This window comes from Lutra lutra, chromosome 2 (genome assembly GCF_902655055.1).
Source record: "Lutra lutra chromosome 2, mLutLut1.2, whole genome shotgun sequence".
Lineage (NCBI taxonomy): Eukaryota > Metazoa > Chordata > Mammalia > Carnivora > Mustelidae > Lutra > Lutra lutra.
In genome coordinates, this window is record NC_062279.1 from 147,316,601 (window position 1) to 147,328,819 (window position 12,219).

At 50.0% G+C, this 12,219-nt stretch overlaps 1 protein-coding gene across 5 annotated transcripts in view; it reads right to left on the reverse strand.

The window, feature by feature from the left end:
- The window catches only part of SLC2A9 (solute carrier family 2 member 9), a 231,556-nt gene that overhangs the window by 204,374 nt on the left and 14,963 nt on the right, over positions 1 to 12,219 (reverse strand). Inside the window, exon 1 of one of the 5 annotated variants that reach the window (XM_047718879.1) lies at positions 6,880 to 7,119. The exons of 3 other annotated variants lie outside the window; for them this stretch is intronic. The gene's annotated coding sequence lies outside the window, so the exon portion shown is untranslated. Of the gene's footprint in view, positions 1 to 1,191; positions 1,247 to 6,879; positions 7,120 to 12,219 lie in introns of those variants that run through there. One more of the 5 variants, XM_047718878.1, reaches the window with a different exon arrangement.

Genomic DNA, 12,219 nt, shown 5'->3' on the forward strand with positions numbered 1-12,219 from the left:
CCTGGGGAAGGTGGGGGGGGGCAGGCCTGGCCCAGCCCAAGGTGGGGTAGAAGCAGGAGCCAGGGGGGCCCAAATGAGCAGAGGACGCATCACATATTTATGTGAAGCGAAAATAGATGCCGTGGAAGTAGCAAAACAGAACAGAAGTTCCTACTTGGTCGTGATATTTTAGCCCATTTTATTCTGGTTTGTTTTCCTATGTTTTTCCAATTTTTGATACACACACAAACACGCATGCACACAAACCCACTTCTATAACTAGAAAAGCAAGTTTTTAAAAATTACTTTAAATTTTAAAAATTTTAATTAAGTCTTTAAGGTGTCAGGTAAACATAAAACAAACAAACAAACAAACGAAAACAATTCTGGGAGAATATTTAGTTCTGATAGGATGACCAGTTCAAATTCCAGCTCTCTAGCTCTCTACCTGTGTCACCTGGGGCAAGTTGCTTAACCTCTCGGTACCTCTGTTTCTTTATATGTCAAGTGAGGAAGAACAACAGGACATATGTCACAGGGCTTCTGTGAAGATCAAATGAGTCCGTGTATATAAAGCACATGGTAAATGCTAAATGGTCACCACCATCACCGGATGCCCAGCAAATGGTCTCTGTGGAGCATAGACTGATCATTCATTTGTCAGGGTCCTCGTGGAATGCCATTCTAAGAGGGTTAGAACTGGTTATGAGAAAAAAGGAGTGGGAACCATCTGGTGTATGAGTAGAGAACCCTAAACTGCCTCAAAATAATTCTCAAAGACTGAACTCGAAAGAAGAATAAATAGAACACAGTATAACTAGACATTTTGGGCATGAGGTTGTAAAACCACTAGCTCCCTGTCTTCTCAATCTGCAGTAAAAATAGGGAAAGTGCTGCTGTTGCAACCTCACCCTCTGCCAGGGTCCACGGGTGCCACTTACAAGTTCAAACTGCGCCTTTGATGACCATCGCCAGCCCCCAGGGGGCCCATCTGCCCCAGGCCAGCAGCTACAGGGTTAATGCCCACCCTAAGGGTACACCAGGGCTCTGCTCCTAGCTATCTGCTGGCCTCGCACCCTTGGCTGTACCTAGGATTAAATATTTAGAAAACCACCTCTGCTACTGATAAGGAAAGTTTCTTGGGCACCACTGTGTCGACGGTGATGCCCAGCCATGCTGGAAATCAAACAAGCCTTGGAGAAGTATCCTTACCCACCCAGCCTGTTGCAGAGGGTGGATCTGAGCCCAGACAGCTTCAAGTCACAGCATGGCTCGCAAGCCTGTGTTAGTGGAAGGATGGACAGAGACAAAGAAAAGGTGCTGCTGACATCAGTCCAACAGCACAGTTGAGTCCCTCCTCCCATCAATCCCACAGCACAGGTGAGTCTCTCCTCCCAAAGCGGGCTCATGCATGCTGGAGGCCACCTCCCAGGAAAGGCCTGTACGTGCTGCCTTGTGCACAGTTCAGCCCCTGGCTGACAGCCTGTCACCAGGAAATGCCACGTAATTCCTACTCCCCCCAACCATGTTTTTGATTGAGTAATACTTGGCTATGACTTTATTCTTAATTTTCAGGGTGAGGTCTTTGCTGACTTTGGCATTGAGCTAAAGCTAACCCTAAAACATATTGAAAGGGAATGCAGAAAATAGAGCAGCTTTGTGAGAGAGAGAGAGAGAGAAATAGGAGAGGGAGGGGGCAAGAGGGGGGCAGGTAGAAGGAGATCGCTGGATTATCAGGCATCGGAATGATTGCATGAGCCATAACCACTCATAATCAATTACATTTTAAGGTTAACATTGAACAAACACCATGCTGAGCACTTCATGTGTATTTTCTCACTTCATCTTCACCAAATTTTGAATTTCAGATCCTTCACTTTTCAATTCCCTTATTCCAGGAGCTCGACGAGTCTCAGAGACTCTTGAAATCATCCTCGAAACTGATCCACGTCTGTGAGCATAACTCACCTGGTTTCTGGAGCTTCCCTTTCCTGTTACAGTCTAAAGAACAATGAGCATATGCTTCCTTGATAACTCAGCTCCACATATAATCCTATATAAGCCTGGGAAATTGTGAAAGAAAGCTGAGTTAATGATTAACCGGCATCCAGCTGTTACTGTAAACACTCCGTGAAGCCGATCTCTACCTGTGAGAGATAAATGATTAACAGTGGACTACGGAGGGCTAACCCAGCTTATCAAATATGTGCCAGGCGAGGGTCAACAAATTCTGGACCAGAGTCAAGGCACAGTTATTCCCTCAATACCACTTCCCTCAATACCAATTCCACTGCTGATTATTAGGCTGAACTTCCTGGGCGTCAGAGGGCTTCTGGCCCTCTGACACCTCTGAGGGTGTGGCCAGCATGGAACCAGCCTGCCAGGTGGCAGGGAGGGTTAAGTGACGTGACACACCACAGCTGTAAAGCAGGACCCAGGTGGGTGCACAATGATCAGGTCCTAAGCCCAAAGGATCAGGATGAAGGGTTTACTCTCATTACTCTGTCGATGTAGGAAGACAATCAGCCCAATGAGAAATACATGAGAGACGTCGACTCTGAAATGCTGTACCTGTGGGCACTGCTGTTGTTGTTATTCTAGGAATGCCACAATGTCCTCCTGACCTGTCCCTCTAACACGAAAGAGATGCCCACGTGCGAATCCTACTCTGCCTTTAGGACCCTGAGATGAATGGAAGGCTGGAGTGGTGCAGAGATTCAAGGGACAGAGAGGCAAGGAATCCAAGAGCACAGCTGGGCAGTGTGGGGCAAGATCCAAGGTCAGTCAAGGGCACCCACAGCTTCCTCTTGACCAGTTCACAGAGAGCCGATATCGTGGGAAGCGAAGATGGGCTCCTGGGAGTCCCACCCACCATGGCAAAGCGACTCTGTGACTGGTTCAGGCATGTGCTTAGGTCCTGGGAGACAGCACCATCTGGGGAACCTGGAAAAGACCATCTAATTCCCTTGGTGCCAATTCAGAGCACCCAGGCAAACTGCTCATTGCTAATCCCATTTCCCCAGTCTCCCAACCTTGAGGTTGACAGAAGGGTGGCCTGGAGAGCAGAAGAAATCACCTGATCCCTGTGAAGCATCTACCACAGGTGTTTTTAGCAACCAACCTCTGACGTCTGACACAACTTGCACACCAGGAAGATGATACTTCTGTGCCCAGGGTGATTTCAGCTGTGCATAAGGAAGTGCAGACACACCTGGGCAGTATGATTGTTCCCCCAAGAGTTTCAAAGCTTCTGCAGTCATCCAGCTGGTGCCCAGCCCTTTCTTTCCCCAGTTAGTCACCCAACCTCTCTCTCTTGACATCTTTTTAGCTACAGCAGATCATTTACAATGCCAGGAGTATTCAACCATTGGTTTACCAGCATCTGGATAGATAGTGTAACATGATGACTAAGAGCCTGGGATTTCATGTCAGACCTTGAATCCCAGCCCTGCCACTCCCCAGCCACATCACATGGGACAAGTCACCTATCTCCAAGGTAGGGATAAGGGAGTGTTCATCTCAGGGTCATGTTGTACAGACCAAACAGGATGCTGCCCTTGAATTGCCCGCTGTGTAGAAAGCATGCAGTATTGCTATTGTTTGGGGGCGTCTCTTTGTTGATCAATATTTATTCTTGTTTATTTATTCTTTTTCAAGTGTTTGTGGAGCACCTACTATGTGGCTAATACATTCCCAGATACTGAGAAGGCTGCAAAGAAGGGTAAACCTATTACTTCCATCAGGTAATTCACAATTGAGTCAGAAGGATGAGCCAGTGGAAGGGACCTGCACTTAGTAAGCACTGACTGTGTGCTAGGCACTAGTTATACACAGTCTCATTTAATCCTAAGAGCAGCCATTAAGGATTTGTTAGCTCCATTCTGTGGCCAAGCATACTGGGGTTCCCAAGGTCACCCATCTTGCCTAAAGCACCATGACTTGTGGATGAGAATTAATGCTTAAAGAAAAACCACCCATTCCACCCCCTGCCCACCCTCTGTTCACTGCTGCTCTGGGGGGGATGTCTCTCACCAGAAAGGACATGTACATCAGAGTGAGCCTCAGGACCATGGTGTCAGACACATTTCTCATTCTCTCTCTCTTCTGGCAGTACAGCATCCAAGAAGACTTCTCACTTTGGAGGGTCTGTCTTGTGGGTCTTGTGGGCACATCTCTCTCACCTTCTCAATGGTCTTCTTCCAGCAATTATCCCGTTTCCCTTCTGCATTATCAACTTCTCCTTCTCTACTGGATTATTCTAGGCTATATACAAAGGTACCTTAACATCACCAACTAAATACCAAAAACTAAACTAAGTAGTATTGAAGTGGGGGGGCACCTGGGTGGCTCAGTCAGTTGAGCATCTGACTCTTGGTTTCTGCTTAGGTCCTGATCTCAGGGTCTCGAGATCGAGCCCCACGTCAGGCTTCATGCCCAGCAAGAAGTCTTCTTCCTCCTTCTCTCTCTCCCTCTGCCCCTCCACCCTCACTGTCTCAAATAAATAAGTAAATCTAGAGGCCTTGGCGAGGAGTGAAGAAACTAGAGCCCTCCTACATTGCCAGTGGAGATGTCCACTGCTTCAGTAATGGTGGGAAACAGTTTGATGGTTTCTCAAAGATCACACACAGAATTACCTTGGGACCCAGCAATACTATTCCTGGGTATATACCCAAGGGACTTGAAAACAAGGGTTCAAATAGAACTTGTACTTGAATGCTCCCAGCAGCACTATTTACAGTACTTCAAATGTAGAAAGAGTCCGATGTCCATGAGTTAATAAATGGATACACAGTTATAGTCAGATATCCATGAGTTAATGAATGGATACACAGTTGCTGTCTATCCACACCTGGATTACTCATTTAGAAAGGAATGAAGTCAGGATACTTGTTTACAATGTGGCAGAACCTCGAAAACCTTAGGTGGAGGTGAAAACCCTAGACACCAACAGTCACCTGTCTCATGATTCCATTTGGATGGAATGTGCAGAAAAGGCAGACCCACAGAGGCTGGAAGCAGACTAGTGGTGGTCACAGGCTAGGGGAGGGGGCCAGTGGGAAGCCAGTACTTAATGGGTTGGTTTGGGGGAGATGAAAATGTTTTGGCGCTATACAGAAAAAGCAGACTCCTTTCTTCTTTGGAATTCCCTCCTGGTGCCTGTTCGAATCATGACAGCTCTCACCATCATGGCTCCCAGTTATACCCCAGGCAGATGGCCCATCTTTCCCCGGATCCTGCTGCACAGCCTCCAGACAGTTGCCTGACTCTCCCCTTCCCTGTCTTTTGCAGCTGCTCTCCATCTAGTGGCAGGAGTGACATCCTCCACAAACACCCAGTCTCAGGACCTACTCTGCTTACAGTCTCTGGTGACTTTCCTAGAACAGGTCCTGACATGCCCTTCCCTGTGCCGAGTCTGACCCTCCTCGTTATTCATCCAAGTAATGCAAGAAGATCGAGGGGTTGGCCCCTCCTGGCCTGGGTTCCAGCTGTGGGACTTCCAAGAAGGTCTTGAAGGTCCCTGGTGACAAGGCCCATGTCTGCCTTTCCAACTATTCACTCCACTCTCTCCTTTGGCCTGCACACACTCCTCACCAAGGCCTTCTCCCTTTCTTCCAAACGACACCCAGGTTCTGCCATCTTGGGGCCTTTGGACCTGCTGCTCCTTCTGCCCAGAGATCCAACCCCAAACCACTATAGGGCTGCTTCACTCTTGTCCTGCAGATCTTAGCTCACACATCTCCTTAGAAAGGTCTTCTCTCACCTCGCTGACTAAACCAAACCCACACGATGCCAGTCAGCCTGCCTGCCTATCTGTTTGTCTCTCCCTGCTTCCCTGATGACTCCTCCTTGTCCCTGTCCATTCCTTCTTCCTCTCTCTCCTGCCTTCCCTCTTTCTCTCTCTTTCATTATCTTTTGTTTTCTTCAACGTACTTAATACCTGACATTCTCTTTTTTTTGTCTATTTGTTTCGGGGCTCCTGTCTTTTCTCCCCAGCAGAATGCAACCCCATGGGGGGCAGGGAGGGACCTTGTCTCCATCACTGCTGTCATCCCAGTGCCCAGAACAGAGTCCAGCATGCAGTAGGTCCTTCATGCATATTTGGTGATGAGCCGATTGGAGAAGCCACTGTGCCCACTGAGCTCTCTTGCCTACAGAAAGGTCCAGCGAGAGTGCTCGCCTTAGACTGGCTGCCAGGGGGCCCCACCAGCACCGGGCTCTGAGTCTGACCCAGAGCTGCCGGCGCCTCAGAGGAAGGGAAGCATTCTCTTGTAAGAATCTGGTGGCAACGGCACTCAGTGTCCAGCAGTAGGGGGTCAGGGACCTCCTAACCAAGTGGTTTTCTTGCTGCCTGCTTCCCACGTTCTCTGCATATTTCCAGAATCTGGATGCACAACCTCTCTGTGCATGCCTACAGCACATTTGCTTGGTATCATTTTGGGCTGCCTGGAGCCCTTGGGGAACTCTTACTCTGACCTAAGGAGATGTGTGGGCACACCTCTGCTTAGTTTGATCACCATTTTGGAGTAAGTTCTAAATATCAACTTACTTAAAAAAAAAATAAACAAAAACAAAAACAAAAACAGAATGGGAGTGGATTGTCTGGAGATTCAGCCCTTCCTCCTGGCTCATAAGTTTGGTTTAGGAAGAAAAAGCAAGGCTCTGACACCCACCATGACTGCCCCCAGCCAGCCATGTGACCTTAAACAATGCGGTTAACTGCCTTGAGCTCAGCTTCCTTGCCGGGATCATAAACATGACAACAGGTCCCTATGAGGGGATTAATAATGTATGGACCTAATACTCAACACCTGGCAGAGACTTGTCCATTGCCCATTTTTAACACTTGTAAGCCAACCACTTATGAAATTCAGAAGATCCAAGTAAATATTTATACTTAGCTGTTCATTCAGAGTTCCTCCCAGCTTCTTGTTCAGTTGACCAGAGTCAAACAAACAAGAACGGAGCAGGTCCCGGGGAAATTGTGATCTCCAGGGAGACTCAGTGTGTGGCCCTTAGATGTCCAAGGAAGGGCTGTGGGCCAGATGCCAGTTGGCTCGGATCTTCCTGAGATGCAGAAGCGCTCATCCAAGCGGCTGCTGGGTTCTCTCCTGCCTCTCTGGCCGCCTTCCACAAATTCTTCCTTGGGGCCTCACCCTCACCCTGCTCAGTCCTCACTGGCTTCCTGGGTGCTCTGATCCCACCTGCCTGCTGACGACATCCCAGCCCAGGTGTCCCATGTTCCAGGCCAGCCCACATGACATGGGTGCTTGGTGCCTAATAGGAACTTCAGAATGAAGGTGACCCAATGAAGCCAATGAAGTGGCCAGGTCAGTTCCCGGCAAGCCCTTGGAGGGAGTCATGTGTCCGAGGCTAGGGCGGGCTCCTTGGGCTGCACTCAACCAGCACACTTGAATGAATAACCAGCACCTCAAACTCACCCAGGTCCACAGCCTTCCACCTTCCCCGCTCCTCCTGCCCAAACCAGCTCCTCCACAGTCTTCCTGTCCTGGTGAGTGGCATCTCCGTCCCACCTGCTGCCCATGCCCCGCCCCACAGATCCAGAATCCTACCACCTCCCATCAGTTCCTGCTCTTCAGCCCTAGTCCCAGCTGTCTTGGCAGCTCTGGGAGGAGTCAGTACCACCACATCCTGCCTGTTCTCCCCGCCCCTGCCCCCCCACTTCCCGACAGAGCAGCTCAAAGCTCTTTATAGTATAGGTTGGAGCTTGTCCCTCTCTCGTTCAGAAAATATCCCTCCCAATGGCTCCGATTCTCTCAGTTTAGGGTTATATTCTCAGGACTTAGCAAGGGCCTGAGACTCATACCTGACCCTTTCCCCTGCCTTCCCCCCGCACCTCCCACTCTGGTCAGCTGGCTCCCTTGGTGTCCTCCAATGGTTCTAGTACACCCTTGTCTCAGAGCCTCTTGTGCCTGCTGTTCCTTAGCACAGAACACCCTCCCCCAGATCTGCAAAGGACTCACAGCTTACCTCCCTCTGGCCTCCACCCAGATAGGACTCATTGGAGCTGGTCCCCCTACCCCTGATAAAAATGCAAGCTCATAATTAATCCCCTCCCCCATGGCCTCCATCTATCCTGCCCAGATTTTCCTTTGTCATGGCTCCAACCACTCCCTGCTGAGTATTTACCTGTTTGCTGATTTCTGTCCTCCAGCTAGAATGTGTAGCCCAGACAGCTGGGATTGGGTCTTGTGCTGGTCATCCTCCTTGCCTCCCTGGCTCCTGCTCCCACCTTCCCCGTCCTGCTCCTGCCCTGGGAAGCCGGCCCTGAGGGATGGCATTGGCTGACTCCTTTGCAACTAGCTGTCAGCCCAAGAAAAGTGTGAGCAAGAGATCACAGGAAGACAAGGAAGTGGGTGCTTCTTCCCTGCTACCCCCACCCCCATGGCCAATTCAGCAGCTCTGGCAGTAGCTGTCCCTGAGTGGAGTCCCCAAGTGCAGGTCCTTGCAGGTGGCCGGCCTCCCGCCTCGCTTCTCAATGCCACTTCCTTCCCTTGCCCTCAGGGCCAGCGGTAATGGCTCTGAGCCTGGCCATTCTTCATCTGTTCTTCCACCCCTACCCACAACTCTGTAAGTACCTTGAATTGTCTGGGGTGGGTTCGGTTTCCTCCTGAAACCCTATCCCAGCCATCCAGTCATGTTTACTGCTGTGCCTGGCACCTAGAATACAGTCTGAAACACGGAGCTTGATAAATATTTGTAATTAATTAATTAGCTGATTAATTAATTAGCAGAAGGATGAATGGGAGGAAATCAATATGCTACTCAAAGGAATGAAAAGATCAATGAATAGAGCCATTTTGCTTCTTGAAGGAAAGAATGAATTAAACCAATGAACTAACTTTCAAGGAAGCATTAAAAGAAAAAAAAATGAACAGAATCTGTGGGTTCCTTCGAATTGTGTGCTTAGCAGAGTTCTGAATCTGTCTCCTGGCGCTTACCTTGAAGGTTAATACAGGCCCTTTCTCCCAGCCAGACTGATGAAGGTTCTCAGATCCCCTTGACCTTGGACCACCTTCCTGGCCTGGCCACACACCCTCTGAGTTGTGCCAGGAGCGTTTGGGCTCACCCTCTGACCAGAGGCAAAGACTCCTTCCTGCTCCAGGGACGCCCCTAGGATCCACGTCCCTGCACCCCGGAGAGGGAAAGCCCTGTGGCTTCTGCAGCAAGAGAGGAGCACTGGCCTATGAGGTTCCGCTCAGCCAGACTGCCCCGTTCACCCAGCTTCCAGCCAGCAAGCCATCCTTTCCTGGCCTGTGACAATGCTCAGGGTGGAGAAGCAACAGTGGACCTAGAAGGGACACCCACAAGCACCTTAGCCTTCCAAAGTAGACAGTCTCTCTCCTGGGTCTGCTGAGGCACGGGCCGGAATGTGGGGACAGAGAGACAAAGCCCAGAGCAGCACATCCAAGTGCCGGGGGGCCAAGAAGGCACAGGGAGTGGGGAGTGGACAGTCACCTGCGGCTGCAGTCCCTTTCCTACTCTCTGTTTCCTGAGAAGCGGCTCCCAGGGACCTCTGAGCAAGCAAAGGCACTTCCTCCGTGAGGCTGGGGTGAGGAGGGCAGTTTCTCTCACCAAGTGAAGGGAAGCCAAGTTTTCCCTCCAGGGAAGGGAAAGTGACAGAGCCAGGGAGGGGCACCAGCGAGACTGACATAATAGCTGATGGCACAGCTTTGCCCAGGCTGGCGGCACTTGATCTCTCTTTTCAACGTGCACAGCAGAATGACCTCCTGGGACTATAAACGTCCCAGAGATGGTGCTGGGGGTGCATTCTACCCTGAGAAGCAGCCTCTGGCAGGGCAATAAATAGATGCTTACTGGCTGCGTTGTGCCAAGCAAACTTTGTTCTGGAAAAGAAATCCACCTTCTCCTCCATTCATTTATTCATTTACTTCCTCATTCATTCATTCAACCCAGGCTTGCTGAGGTCATCCTGAGAGCCAGGCCTATTGTTATTTGCTGGAGGTACAGAAATGGATCAGAGAAAGTCCCTCTTGAAAGGCGCTCACGCTCCCAGGAGGGAGACAGACACACAGCAGCCCGGGGACGTGCTCCTTCACTGTTCGGCAGCCCATTCCTGGTCTGAGGCACTGTAGATAGAGCCATAAAATCGCACTGACAGAGCTCCCTGTCCTCGTGGAGCTTGCATTATTGGGAAAGGTGATGGACAGTAGACCGCACATGTGATTAAATGATAGTTGATTAGATTAGATTAGATTAGATTAAATGATAGTTGGTTAGATTAAATTAGAGAGGGCCATCAGAAAACCATAAAGAAGGAGGTATAGAGGGCTATAGGGTGGGACATTGCAAATGTTTAAAAGATGGTTCCAGAAGCCCTCACCCAGAAGGTAACATGTGAGCAAAGACGTGAAGGAAGGGAAGGCTTGAGCCAGGTGGGCAAGTTAAATGGTTACAAAGTGTGTGTTACAAAGGCCACATACCCCAGAGGCTTACTCCACCACTGCCCAGAGGGACAGCTCTCTGGGTAGGAAGGAAAGGAGTTTCCAACGGAAGAGCAGCTCAGGGAGAAGGGCCAATAGGGGGAGGAGCAACCAGAGTGCAGTGAGTGGGTGAGGAGAGTGACAAATCTTTCCAGAGAGGGAAGTGGCCAAAAGATGGGCTGGGCTAGTTGCCTGGACAGGATCCTATAGGCACAGGGTGTGATGAAGAGATTTGGATGCTGACACTGGCCCCCTAAGTTCAAACTGCAGCTCCACACCTGCTGTGACCTTGAGCAAGTCTGTTGACCTCTGGAAGCCTCAGGGTTTGTTTGTTTTTTTAACCCTATCTGTGAAATGGGAAGAATCACAGAACTCAGTCCATGGGATCAAGTGACTTGGAATTACATCTGTATTGTGTGTTCCTCCAAAAGAGCCTGGAGGGTGGACTAGAGCCAGGGACTGGGACAATGGAGCCAGGGACTGGTGGCAGGGAGGCACATCAGAGAGCTTGAGAATAAGAGTCTGCAAGGGGGGGCGCCTGGGTGGCTCAGTGGGTTAAAGCCTCTGCCTTTGCCTCAAGTCATCATGATCCCAGGGTCATGGGATCAAGCCCCGCATCGGGCACTCTGCTCTGCAGGGAGCCTGCTTCCTCCTCTCTCTCTGCCTGTCTTTCTGCCTACTTGTGATGTCTGTCTGTCAAATAAATAAACAAAACCTTAAAAAAAAAGAGTCTGCAAGGTCCTGGGTTACACATCCCAGAGCAGGATATCTGCAGGAAAGATCATTTATCCCTCCGTTCAGTGCATGATTCCGAGGCACGCTGGTTGAGATACAGACATGCTTCTGCCGTCTTGGGCTTGCAAGGTGAGGGGATACAGATTAAAACACACACTATCCACAGTAGGCTTGCAATAGAGCACCTGGGGTCAACAGGCAAAGCTTGACCCTTGAGAAGCCTGGAACACCAGGGAGGGCAGTAACGGCAAGATGCCAAGCATTGCTCCCACCTGGAGAGTTTCTCAAGAACGTAGATTGCTGGTCCTGGCCCAGACCCACTGACTCCGAAAATCCAGAGGAAAGGTCTAACAAGCGGTGATTTTTAATAGGTGTCCCAAGTAATTCTAATTATCAACAAAACTGGCAAATGCCCAACACAACTCCCTTTTTCTTACAGCTACAGAATGTGAGGTCCGGAGCCAGGGCCATGGAGGCTAGGCCACTGTGGCCACAGGAGGCAAGGCTGGAAGGCAGAGCCCTCTTTTCCCTGTCTGCACTCCTCTCCTCAGGCTACATAACAAAGTACCCCAAATCACGGAGTTTCAGACCATAGAAATTTCTAGAGGCTACAAGTCCTAGAGGCTACAAGTCCTAGAGGTTACAAGTCTAAGATCAAGGTGCTGTCTTGAAGGCTCTAGGGGAGGTGCTGCTCTGTGCCTTTCTCTTAGCTTCCGGGGTCATTGGCCACCCTTGGCCTTCCTTGGTATGTGGTTGCAACTCCAGTCTCTGTCTGTGTCCCTTAGCCTTCTTCCTGTGTGTCCTCTCCTTATAAAAACACCTGTCATATTGGATCAGGGCCCACCCTACTCCAGTATGACTCTATCTTAACCAATTCCATTGGCGATGACCCTATGTCCAAATAAGTTCACATTCTGGGATGCTGGGGGTTAGGACTTCAACACATTTTTCGGGGGTAGACATGGTTCAGCTCACACTCTCCCAAGCTTTGGCAGCTCCCCACATGGACGTGGTTCTGACCCACCTGATCCGGGAAGAGTTG